The sequence below is a fragment of the Thalassophryne amazonica genome, chromosome 16, assembly GCF_902500255.1.
Source record: "Thalassophryne amazonica chromosome 16, fThaAma1.1, whole genome shotgun sequence".
Lineage (NCBI taxonomy): Eukaryota > Metazoa > Chordata > Actinopteri > Batrachoidiformes > Batrachoididae > Thalassophryne > Thalassophryne amazonica.
The window spans coordinates 32,240,888-32,254,330 of record NC_047118.1 but is presented as its reverse complement, the minus strand read 5'-3'; the positions used below and the strand labels follow the sequence as shown (position 1 = coordinate 32,254,330).

Here is a 13,443-nt window from a genome sequence, read left to right as displayed (position 1 = left end):
CTTATGTACATGTGATTTCTTAGTTTTTTTTATTTTTAATAAATATGCAAAAAATCTAAAAAAAAACAAAAAAAAAACAACTTTTTCACATTGTCATTATGGAGTACTGGGTGTAGAACGTTGAGGGGAAAAAAATGAATTTCATCCATTTTGGAATAAGGCTGTAAAATTTAAAAAAAAGTGGAAAAAGTGAAGCACTGTGAATACTTTCTGGATGCACTGTACCCATTCCTTCCATACCATAGGTAGGTATATATGCAGAAATTTGTATGATATATCACACAAAACATTTCATGACAATACGCTGGACAAACACATGTGGCACAAATTGTGGCATTAAAAAAATGCACCAAAAGGCCTTTTTCGGGTGTTTCTAAAGAGAAAAAATCACAATTCTGCTCAGAACTGACTGATTTTTTCAAGGAAATTAATTTTGTATGTTCTTTGATGCCTTTGATATATTTTAATGAAGTTTCTTCTGATTGAGTCCCTACTTTGCTCTCTCTCATCAGCATATGCACACTTGACGTGCCTTGCTCAAGGGTTTTTCAGCAGTGTGGCGCTAAGAGGAGATAAAAATCGCTCTTGTGTTTACACACATGTGAACGGATGAGGACTGGGATCCCTGTTTTGGGGGGGGAGGGGGTGTGTGCAGTGAGCGGGCACACAGCAGGCACCGCGGGGAAAAGGACTCCAGCAGAGTTTCAAATGTAGCTGTCTGGATTCTTCCCGTCAGTGTGTCAAGGAGCAACACTACTGTTCTGCACACAACCGTGAACTTAACAGCTAGTGCTGTGCCTCTGTGGAACAAAGAGCGTGACTTTTCTTTGTGTCCCCTCACTCCGCCATCCTACTTGGAAGCTACTTCTATGGCAGAACCTGGAGCATTGTTGTGATACTTCCAGCTAACACCAGAGACCTGAGCCCGAGTCCGCCTGTCACAGCAAAGCCTCCCGTGTCATATATTATTGATTCTCCAGACACGGGTTGGACGGCATGACGAGGACAGAGAGAGACAGTGAGAGGGACAGTCAGTCATCTGACACATTTAAGGGGAGTTATGGTCGCCATAAAAGAAAGAGAGCGAGAGGGTGTAAAGACAAAGACAGACAGCAGAAACAGCAGGAGAAGATTTAACGTCTTAAATAAATGAGAGAAACAGAATATGCATTGGAATAGAAAGCTGGTGAGGTAAAGATGGGGTCAGTGGCTGACTTCAAAGCATTGCCTTTTTGACAGTGTGTTACTTCCCTCGTGCAGGTTCTGCTGCAGGCAGAAATCTCCAGGTCCTGCCTTATCAACTGTGCTCCCTCTCTTAGGTGACCCTGCCAGGGATGAGTTGCAGAACTTCTCCGGGGATGCAGCTGGCTTTACATTGTGAAAACACACCACGCCACCAAGGAGCAGAATGGAGCGACTTTGTGGAGTTAACATTTGGCTGTGGGCGGGAGAGTCAGGACACAGCTGCTGTGTTGGATACATTTGCAAAACAGCACACAATCTGCAGAATTATTATTTTTTGTAAAGTTATAATTCCTTTTTCCATCTGTTACATTAAGCTATTTGTTTTACTATGTATCCCCTTAAACTGAGATTGCATGTGTTTTGCATCACTTTTGTTCATCGCCTGTCATCAGCCTCTGTAAGATTTTTCCCGTTTTGCAGAAATATGTCTCCCCCTGTCAGGTCTGTCATTAGACAGTGTTGTTATCCAACAACAGCCACCCAGTGTCCTTAAAAATAAGCAGGGTCAGCTGTAAGATTTTGGATGTGGTGGACATGCCCTGCGCTGCTTTCACCAGCATGGTGGCTTAGTGGTTATCATTGTTGCCTCACAGCAAGAAGGTCATGGGTTCAATTCCCACCTGTGGCCTTTCTGTGTGGAGTTTGCATGTTCTCCCCGTGTTTGCATGGGTTTCCTTCTGCATTTAAGGACATGTAGATTAGGTGAATTGCAAACTGTGCAATTGCCCAGGTCTCACTTGCAAAAAGAGGTCTCAATCTCAATAGGGTTAACCTGGTTAAATAAATGTGACACATTTTCTTGACATGTGAGACCATTTTTGTTGTTTTCTGTGTTGGCCATGGTGGTGTAGTGATTAGCACTGTTGTGTCACACAATTCTTATGTCAAACGTGCACGCCAGAGTAAAAAATGTGAGTGTTTCAAGAAATTTCTATGTACAAATTGAATAAATGTCTATTTTATTTGCAAGTTTTCATGACATACTGGCACAAAGAGCAAGATTTGAACACAATATTGTCACAACTCATGGATTAGACTGATTATTTTGGAGAGCACACAAATACCAAGATGGGACTTCAACCCATGAGGACATTCATCCACTGCATCTTAAGTGCAGCACCTTAACCACTCAGCCATCCTGGTGTGTTCACAATGGATTTTGGCTTCTATAAACTACTGTAGGGACAAACATTGAAAAAAGTATGTTTCCTTGCAAAACTTTGTCACATTTATTATTTTTCATAAAATACTGTCACAAAGAGGATTTTAACACAATACCGTTGCATCATATGACTCACTTATCAAAAAAGCTGCACTTCAGTAACATCCCTTATATCTTTGCACAGCTTAGTACTATCAGAAGTGGTACTCAAACCATGATTCATCCATTGTAACTTGAATATAACACCTTAACTACTCAGCCATCCTGGTTGTTTCATTGTATTGTTTTATGTTCAAAAGCTACTCCATAGTCAAAAATGCCACAACTTCAAGGAATCTGCTTGTAAAAATTCAACAATTTTCTGTCACATTAATAATTTTTCATAAAATGCTGTCATGAAGTGCAAGATTTGAAAACAATACCGTTGTATCACATAACCATCACTTATCAAAAACCTGTAGTCAGCAAGGGCAGCACAGTGTCTTAGTGGTTAGCACTGTTGCCTCAGAAAACCGGTCCTTTCTGTGTGGAGTCTGTATATTCTCCTGGTGCACCAGCTTCCTCCCACTTCCAAAGACATGCAACTTAGGTGAATTGGTGACTTTAACTTGACTGCAGGTATGAGTGAGAGTCTAAATTTGTTTGTCTGTCAATGTGCTAACCCTGCGATATATTGGCAGGCTATCCAGGGTTTACCCGCCTCTCACCCAGTGACTGCTGGGATAGTCCAGACCACAAATGACTCTTAATAGGAAAAAATGGTTCAGAAAATGGATGGTTGTAGAGATATTACATGTGTGCCAATGTTTCAAAGTAGAGAGGGTCATCGACTGCAGTCTGCCTTTCCTACAGGACCTGTATGTCTCCGGGGCCCTGATTTGAGCAAGGAAGATTGTGTCTGATCCCTCCCACCCAGAACACAAACTTTTTGTTACCCTCCCCTCTGGCAGCTGACTGAGGTCCATCAGGACCAAAACATCAAGACACGAATAGCTTCTTTCCATATTGCAGCTCGACTCATAAACAATGCCAGAGTCCCCCACTTACTCTGCCTCCCTCCCCCACTACCATAAAGCACAGATTGGTCATCTCTGCAGTGAAAGGTACTATACATCTGTACTCCAATCACCTGTTTTTGCACTGTCCCATTCCACTACATTTTATTTATTTAACAGTGAATATAATTTTACCTACTCTTTTTTTCTTACAGATTAAATTTCTTGTATGTACGAACTTACTTGGCAATAAATTTAATTCTGATTCTGATGTGTCGAGTAATCCAGGAAGTGTTTTCCCCAATGCGCATTTCAAGTTTTGTGTCATTTCAGATTAGTGATGTCATGCCGGGCTGGCTTGTTGTATCATATTCTTATTGACACGTAGGGGTCTCTAGCGTGCATTCAAAGCTTTGAGAAATGAGCCAATTTTCAACACAACTTGCAGATAGGCTTCATCATTTCAAGAAGCTTGCATCACTAGATGGCTGTTAATTGGTGTAACACAATTTTAATTGGAGGTGAGTGGCGCCATACATGGAATGCATCAGTGCAGAGACTGTTAATGCTGTGGGTTTGAGGGTAGTTCAAGGTGATCCACTTCTACTAAACGTGCAAAGTGACAAAACTGACTGTCATCAATCACTGCCTTCGGTGCAGCTCACTCCTTACAGCCACCAAAATGCATGAAATGTACATAGTTCTGGCTGCAGAAATGAATGATACAACGCTGGAATGCCAAGTTGAAAATGTAGCTGTGGGTTGACTCTGTTCCATCAATAAAGCCTTGGGGTGTGGAAGTTATGTAGGTGGCTTCCCCTGCGAGGACCGGCAGAGCGTCCATGTGCACAATCACTATACTCTTCAGGTAAGTGCATTCAGGCAGTGCCATGGTCTGATACTTTTGCAGCCGGTCTCAATCAGATACAGCACCATCATCAATGTGATGAAAACTGCTGTGGCTTTAATGATGTGATGGAGAAGAACAATCAGACCTTTCTGCAGCACTGCAAATGTGGAATTTGTCAGCCTAATGGGACAATATAACCATAAAACAATCATTTCAGATTAAGAGCAAATTATAGTGTGTGTGTGTCTGTGTGTGTGTGTTCAGCTAATGTACCCACTCATTAAACGGCCGCCTTGTTTATGAATCTTGACCTGAAGGAAATAACAAGGTCAACAGCTTATTCCTGAAGAGAGACCAACCAGCAAACCAACCAACTTTGTGTTAAGCACTTAATGGACCAAAGTGCTGTACAAAAGAATAAATAAAAATCATCATAAAAGACGTGACGGTTCACATAAGACATAACAAAAAAAGCCACGAAACATGAGCCAAAATAACCACATGATAAAAAGCAATAAGATAAAAATCAAACAGATGACGTCAGCGTCTTAACTGGTGTCAAAGGCCAAGAAGGAGAGATGGGTTTTCAGAAGAGATTTAAAAGCAGACAGAGATGAGACCTGTTTTAAATTGCTGACTGAGGCAGGTTCTTACATAATTCTGGAGCTGCAACAGCGAATGTGTGGTCCTCTTTGAGCTTCTGCTTAGTTTTAGGAACACTCAGGAGCAGGTGATCCATAAGGGTGCAGGAGCTCAGAGAGAGCATACGAGGCATCGCGATGATGTCACTTTATGCGGGGGACCATACTGGTAGGCGGAAAACTCGTATTCAGCCACCGACTGTGCGTAATATTTGAATATGCCTCCATTCAAAGCGTGCACTCGGTGATCCATCACAGACTGACGGATCAGCTCAGCGCCGTGTGTAAAATCCATCAACACATAACATCCAGATGGATGACGATCCGTTTTCAAGCATTTAGTCTGGAGGATCGGATGTGGTTTGGCTCAGAAGAGTCCAGTACAGGTGGAAGATGGGGTCACATGAGCTCACCCTGTGTTCAAACTCATCACATTAAAACAAATCCACTCCCCTTCTATATTTTTGTGTTCTTTTTTCTTTGGTTTCCTCTGTGCAGCTCCACATTTGAATGAATGAATGAATTATTCAGCACACAAAACTCCTTATTTTACAGCAGCATATGTTGCCAAAAGGGTGTAGGCAGAAGCAAAAGCTTTTAGGCGATAAGCTGTGACTGAAGTTATTATCAGGGATGCAAACTAACAACAATCTGATTTTCAGTTCATCTTTTTGAAATCAAACACAGTTTAACATTCCTAAAGATGAGTATTTATGTAGAACGTGAGCGCACAAAAGAGTGATTTTGCAGACAATGGATGCACACAAATTGAAAATTTGGACTCACCGTTGTCAGAATGACTGTAAGCTGAGGAAGAATAAAGCCAGCGAGAAGAAGAGGCGCAGAGGCGACTGTTCAGGATCCCGGTTGTGGTTCGGTTCTAGCTGGTCTGGTGGCTTTCAGGTGAACCGCAACCTGACACGGGGACGCCGGATGTGCACACCGACCGGACTGTGCAGGAGTGTCTTTTTTTGGACCGTGTTTCAAAAGTCCCTCAACTTCAAGGCACGTCCCGCTGCTGCACTGCACTCAGCCCACAAAGACGGGAACAGACAGGAGAAAGAGCACCGACCAACATCTGCAGCAACAGACTGTAATGCTTTATTTTCTGGTTTACCGCCGTCCAGTATTAGGGGTCTCCAACTGGTTCAAAATGCTGCTGCCAGACTTTTGACACAAAGCAGAAAATTCGACCACATTATGCCCATTTGTCGTCCCTACACTGACTTCCTGTCGCTGCAAGATCGGATTTTAAGGTTCTGTTATTGGCTTATAAGATGTTCATGGACTTGCACCTCCATATCTGGTTGGCCTGATAAGGCCCTATGTACCAGCTCGGGCCTTGCATTCGTAGGGTGCAGGACTTTTATGTGTTCCTAGTGTGAATTAAAGGTCTGCCTGTCACAGAGCTTTCTCTTATCGTGCCCCAGCTCTGTGGAACAATCTCACATATGACAGTCGGGTACTGTGCAGACTTTTAAATCACGTTTAAAGACTGATTTGTTTTATCATTAGTTTTATTGTGTTATGATGTCTTTTATTCTTGTGGTCTTTTTTTTGTGTGTGTGTTTTTAAATTTTTAATTCAGTTTTCTGTTTTTATTATGCTGTGTGAAGCGCCTTGAGGCGATCTCATCGCAAATTGACGCTATATAAATTAATAAATTTGAATTTTGAACAGGGTGATATTACGTGACCACTGATAAAATAATTGTACACCTCCAAAAAACGTCAAAGCCTTCATGGCATCAACATCATAAGGTCCAGGTATGTTGATAAGATAGTTGTAAATACAACCATAATCGGTCTCGGGGCCATTTGTCGGGGTCATCCAACCAGACATTCAAGCTATATGGTAGGAATGTGAATCTTACAACAACTCACGATTCAATTTGATTCCGATTCTTGGGGTGACGATTCGATTCAGAATCGATTTTCGATTCAAAGAGCTCTGAGAAATAGTTATATTACTTAAAAAATGTTTATGTTTAAGAAAATGCAGCTTTGCAAGGTTAATCAAGTGATTCTCAATGTAAATTTACTTATCTGCTTTGCTTGTTCAGAGTTGGCTGGCAGTTTAGCGAAGCGCTGGTCAGTCGTCGGCACAGACCGCTGCTCCGCTTCTTTTAGCTCCGGGTGATGACGTAGCATGTGGGCTTGCGGATTTGGTTTCCGAAGTACTTGACTTTCATTTTGCAGATTTTGCACACTGCATAAGTCATGTCAAGCTCCTTCTTACGCAGCAAATAATAAAATCCAAAATGCGCCCAAACATTCGCCTTCAGCAAACACGGTGCTGGCTGAATTAGCTCTTTGTCCGCCATGCTAAGCTACAGCTCACGGATGTTTGGAGCACGCCAGACCCTCCCCTCGCGGGGGCGCTGTAGTATGGAGGCCGTTGCCTGACAAACAGTACAGGCAGCAAGTAAGCAAGAAAATGTTTTAAAAAATGCTTTTTAAAAATCGATTCTTGGACATTTTGGATCGATTCAGAATCTTAATAAATAAGAATTGTGATTTGGACGTGAATTGATTTTTTTTTTTTTCCTTCCTGGCACCCCTACTATATGGGTCTGGTAATGGCATACGTCGTCTCTCTAAGCTTTAATTTCTTAGAATATTGCTTCTGATATTCAGGATCAAGAGTTACCAAATAGTCTGAAGTCGTCTTCCCATGCGTTTTCTTAACGCACATGCTTGGAGTCTGGCGTTTTCTGCGTACCCGTTTGTGCGTGTGCATTGATTAAGTTGTATTGTTTGTGCACATTTCTTTGGTATTGTTGTTGAATTGAATATATATTTATATATGTATACATTCTTTATTTTTGGCCACACGGGTGCAGTGTTAAATTGTTCTTTTAGTTTTATGGGTATTGTTTGTGGGTATTTGTGTGCCAAATAAATAAATAAATAAATTCACTCATTCACATGTTGGACAAACCCTCCATGATGTCACCCATAGGTTTTCCAAAGAGTGGTCTTCAATCTCAAATGGGCAGCTTGATGTTACCATCTTAACTCCCATAAATGGGTAAAGAGGTGGAACATGGGCAAGACTGGCCTGACCTGGGCCAGTGTGAGCACTTCACCACACCCCCAACCCGTCTCAGGGTTGCATAGCACGCTAAGGCTAAAAGGCCAACTTTGCTTCAGGTTTGTGATCAACACTTTTTTTTTTCAAACTAGGTGGTGATTGTGATCATGCGGTGGTTTGGATATAACAAAGCATGACCGGTGTATTGCCTTAGTAACAGTTATACCATCAATGGACCAAATGTCACTAAGCTATTGATACTTGCTAACAATGCTAATGGCAATAACATACAAATTAAACAATAGCTAAATTTCATTCAATGGAAATACTCGAGCACAGACTTCTGAGATGATCCGTTAATACTCAGTACTGTCTCAGATATTTGTTTTTAAAAATTCAATTCAATTTATTTTCATTTATATAGCGCCAAATCACAGCAAAGCTGCCTCAAGGCGCTTCACACAAGTAAGGTCTAACCTTACCCACCCCTAGAGCAAGCGCACAGGCGACAATGGTAAGGAAAATCTCCCTCTGATTTCAGGAAGAAACCTCAAGCAGACTAGACTCAAAGGGGTGACCCTCTGCTTGGGCCATGCTACTGACACAATTGACATTAAAAATATCCAGGAAATTTGGGAGTCCATGCTGGTGTACAGGACTGGAGGCTTAAAGAAGAAGACTCCCACTTCTCTCAAACAGAGAGAAAAAAAAAAACAGAATCAGGCTGTAGAAAGACAACAAATAAGCTATAATTTGTCAACATTAAGCAACAAGAAAACAGAAGAAATACAAAGGTAAGTAAGTAAGTCCCTTCGGCTGCTCCCTTGTTTGCACTCGGGGTCGCCACAGTAAATCCAAGGTGGATCTGCATGTTGAATTGGCACAAGTTTTACACCAGATGCTCTTCCTGACGCAACTCCACATTACATGGAGAAATGTGGCAGGGGTGGGATTTGAACCTGGAACCTTCTGCACTGAAACCAAGCGCATACAAAGGTGATTGCCGGAAACTAGTCCTAAGCTTCACTAACAGACCCAGACTTGAGATAAAGTTGAGGCCGTGACCTGCTCTGTTTCCTAATAAAATTAATTTAAAAGGGTAGAAAGCATAGTACCATACTACGCCAGTATGCTAGCCATATGAAAGGGAAAATAAGTGTGTCTTAAGTCCGGACTTGAAAAGTCTCTATAGAATCTGACTGTTTTATTGATGCAGGGAGATCATTCCACAGAACAGGGGCACGATAAGAGAAAGCTCTGTGACCCATAGACTTTTTATTCACCCTAGGGACAGAAAGTAGTCCTGCACCTTGAGAACGCAGAGCCCGGGCTCATAAAAATGCTCATAAACATACCTGCCAACATTTGACATTACCAGTGCAGGACACCCATGTGTGGCTACGAGCAACAATGACGCGGACCATAACTAGGGGATCTGGGGGCGTGCCCAGCGGATCCACACAACTAATGGACATCCCACACACACTTATACAGGACATGGGACATGGGGGTAAGTCCTGACGAATGTAGGATGGTTGGCAGCTCTGCTATAAAGGACAAACAGCAGCTAGCAACCATCTGCTAACAGGGCTCTGGATACTGGACTCCTCTTACCAGTCAAAGCAAACATTCCTCTAATTATTCATCAGCTTATGGCTTAAAATATCTTCAACTGATGAGTTATTAAAAATAAAATCTTAACACTTCTCCCTGTACAGTCATGAAAGGGGAAACTAGCCATAGAGGCTAATTATTTTCTATACAAGGCTGTAAACATGTTTATTTCTGCACTAAAGATGGAGATTTTAATACGAGGTTCAAAAAGGAGTGATTCACTTATGAGCCAGCCTCAAGCAGCCATTCAAGGAAGTGCACTTTTTTTAACGTTGGCTTCGTTTCAGAGGTTGAAGCATGCCGTTGTGACAGGCCCTGTTGTTTGTTAGCCGTGACGCACACACAGGAACACTTACTTGTGTGGTATTCAAGGCTTATAAGCAGCAGGGGTGGTGGCCAAGTGGTTAGTATGCTTGTTTTTACTGCAGACAGTTTCCGGTTCAAACCCCACTCCACCTCAATTCTCCATGTATGGAGTTGGATCAGGAAGACTTGTAAAACTTTTGCGAAATCAACAGGTCGCTCTAATTTGGCTCTGCTGTAGCGACTCCTCATGAAAATGAGGGCGCAGCCGAGAGACTTACTTTTTATTCAGTTATTACTTTTGAGCGCCTTGCATTGCAGCGTCCTGATGTCGGTGTGTGAATGGGTGAATGTGAGGCATCATTGTAAAGTGCTTGGAGCTTCTGGTCCAGATGGGAAAGTGCTGTATGCATGCAGTTCATTTGCCCAAAAAGTACAAAGTTACTGTTTCGCATTTTGTAGCATATCCTGAAAATTGAAAAATAAGAGGAGTGGTTGCTTCCCTATGCAAGTTCTACTAGTTGCAAGTGCAGACAAGCAAGTTTGAGAGCCCTCATTTTTGTAAAATGGAGGCTCATGTGTATTGCTTATGGCCTAGTTCAAAAATAATGAAGCCTAACTGCTGATTTGCATTTCATTTGTCATGAACAAGCCAGTATTTTATTTATCACCATCTACATTTATCTGTGAGTTGCCTATAGTCTCTTTGACAGGTACTGAAAATTTCATGGAAAAATTCCGCACGGTTCCAGAGATATGCATGAAATTTACACCAAAAATAGCACTTTTTTCATCAGTTTTGTGTGACATTGATATTTAGCATTATCATTTAAAGTTGAATGTTAAAGAAATAACCTTGTATTTTGTCAGTTTGTTTGTGCTTCATACTAACACGCAGTAATACATTTTTGTAAAGGTAGAAATGTCAATTCCTAGAAAAAACATCATGTTTCTAAAGTAAGGTAAAACTGTCGCAAGAGTAACGCTGAGAATAAGTCTTTGATTTATTTGTATCAAAACCTTAGCTATATCTCCTACTCTGCTTCAATAGAATAATTATATTACTTACAGAATTTCTTTGTTTCAGGCTTCTGCAGACTAAAGAATATACCTCCAACTGTTGTCCCAAGCATTACACTCTACCACATTATAGTATATATGCACTATAATTTCTAGCAATGACTGAACCAAGATCAGTACAAATATTGAAACTCTGACATATAACCATACCTATAAAATGATAACATTTCACAAAAAAGACCACTTTTAAATTTTGATGGTTATGTCAGGCTTTGGCTTCATTACTTTTGAACTAGGCCTTATCACAAGAGAAGTAAAGGGAGCATGAACCTCTGTCCCCAAAGAAGTGAAAGCATGAAATCTGAAATCTCACCACTAGATGGCAGTAGATCCTACACACTGTAGCTTTAAAACCCAAGACTTTTACCATCTTCAAAGTCTACTGTGGTGGTGTATAGAGTAAAAAAAAAAAAATGTGTCACTGTCCAAATACTTATGGATGACTGTAATTCATCACTACATGCTACTGTTGGAACTCAGCAGTTGTTCAGATGTTAGTTTGCATTATATGAATGATTTAGTTGCTCCATCAGCTCACAGTTTTATTAAGACACGAGCATAAGAGAAAAAGATTTACCACTATATTATGGAGACTGGAAGATTGTGTTTGCTGAGACACACAGTACCATATGTCTCATAATATTTTAAATTTGCACATTGCACTGAGTGACATTTGTGCCTTGCAGTCTCACTGGAGATTCTGTTGGACATGAATATGCGGCACAACCGAGAAAGCATCCATAAAAAATTTAAGAGTAGAAGAGCCGGTGGGCCATGTGAAGTGGACCACAGGTTTTACATTTGTGTAAAATTATTAACTCTGCTAATAAGGTTGTGTTTTTCATCTGTTCGTTGGATTTATAGCAGAATCATTTAAGAACAAGAGAATCAAATGGGCTCTTTTTTCCTACAGCGAAGATTCCCTGCCGCTCAAGTCAGACCCTCACCAGACACTTTAGAGCGTGGGCCAAGCAGGATTTCTGTACCACTTAGGGGGACTAGACAACATTTACAATCCAGACTCAGTACACCACGGCCTACACAAAAATGTATGACAGTCACCCCAGAGTGGTAGCTGTAGCCAGGTAGGGGTCAATGAAGAACTACACAGGGGTCAAATTTGAAAAATGCTCCAGTCATATTGAAATGTACCACATTATTTGTCTGATTATAAAAATTCCAAAAGGGTATAGTTTGGACTATCTATGACTGAGTGTTATGGGGTAAAAACTGCAAAAGCTGTGACAAAGGTCATTTTCAGTTTGTACAGGGGTCAAAAGTTAAAGTTACTTCAATTCTGGTAAAGAATAAATAAATAAAACAATAAAGTGATGCAAATTATTGGTGGTTGAGTTAATAAGGTTTTAAAAAAGGAATTGTTTGCACCACCGCCATGCTTAGTTTTCATGTTACAAAGTCACATGTGTCATCTGTCATAGAATCCAATGGACGCTGGCCTTGTTTGATCTTTTTAGTTTGGAGATCAAGCATTCAGTATGGTCAAAACTATTCCAAACTATTTTGATTACTTCATCTGAGTAATATAAATTACTACTTTCGATTACTTTTCTATGTTTTAACTGGACAATAAAGCTGAAAAAAGTTAAATATATATTTAAACCTGGCAGTACAGACCACACAACAATTATCACTGTCAATTTTTTGGTAAAAGTTCTTCAATATGACTTGATGTAAGAATGCATGGTCACTGATTACAAGATCATCTGCTCCTCCCCAACGTCTTCCAGTGCCTCCCTCGTTTCTGTCCTCTGAGCAGTAACATTCCAAACAATTCCATTGTTACAAACCTGACTGGTTTGTATGGAATAAAAGTCAGCAGATTTGTCTCCAGTCACTAGACAGGACCTTTAGTCACTAGGGAAGGTCAAAACTGCCAGTGCAAATTCAAAAAGGACCAATCAAAAAGAACAAATTTGTCTCAAAGGCTTCTGGTGACCCACAGAAATAAGCCATTAGTGCACATAAATGATGTAAAGCAACATATATGAATATTTTACACATTAATTTTTTTATTTTGTTATTTTTTTTTGTCATATCAAATTGTAATCTCTTTGTAATCACCAATATTTTAAGTAGGAACAGTAAAATTGCATATTTTTTTCTCGGTACCTGCAACACAATTCAATTACATTTACTTTAATTTAAATGTAATACTAAATGTAACTAATTGCTCCCCAACACCTGTCAAATTTCATTTATTTCCAAGACCAGGGGTGGAAACAAGTGTCAAGATGGTGCAGGCTTTCCTGGGAACCATGGGCGCAATTTGGTGGGGGATAGGGGGGAAATCTCCCTCCCACCTTTTCAACCAGGGGGGACAGCATATGGTATGTCCCCCCACATTCTGACATATATGTGTGTACTTGAAACATGCTATGCCAGTCTTATGTGCAAACCATGTCAGAATAGTATCTTTGTTTCTGCAAGTTTGTATTTTTATCAGCATTGACTTGTTTACACCTGTTTCTTGTTTGTCACATTCGGAATTTTCTGGGACTG

General features: G+C 40.7%; 1 long non-coding RNA gene across 1 annotated transcript; it reads left to right on the top strand.

Moving 5' to 3' along the window:
• Positions 1-1,228: 1,228 nt before the first annotated feature.
• Positions 1,229-6,186, top strand: LOC117528077. Its single transcript, XR_004565667.1, has 3 exons — positions 1,229-1,240; positions 3,959-3,963; positions 5,984-6,186. It is a non-coding gene; the product is annotated as an uncharacterized LOC117528077 (long non-coding RNA).
• The last annotated feature ends 7,257 nt before the right edge of the window (positions 6,187-13,443 follow it).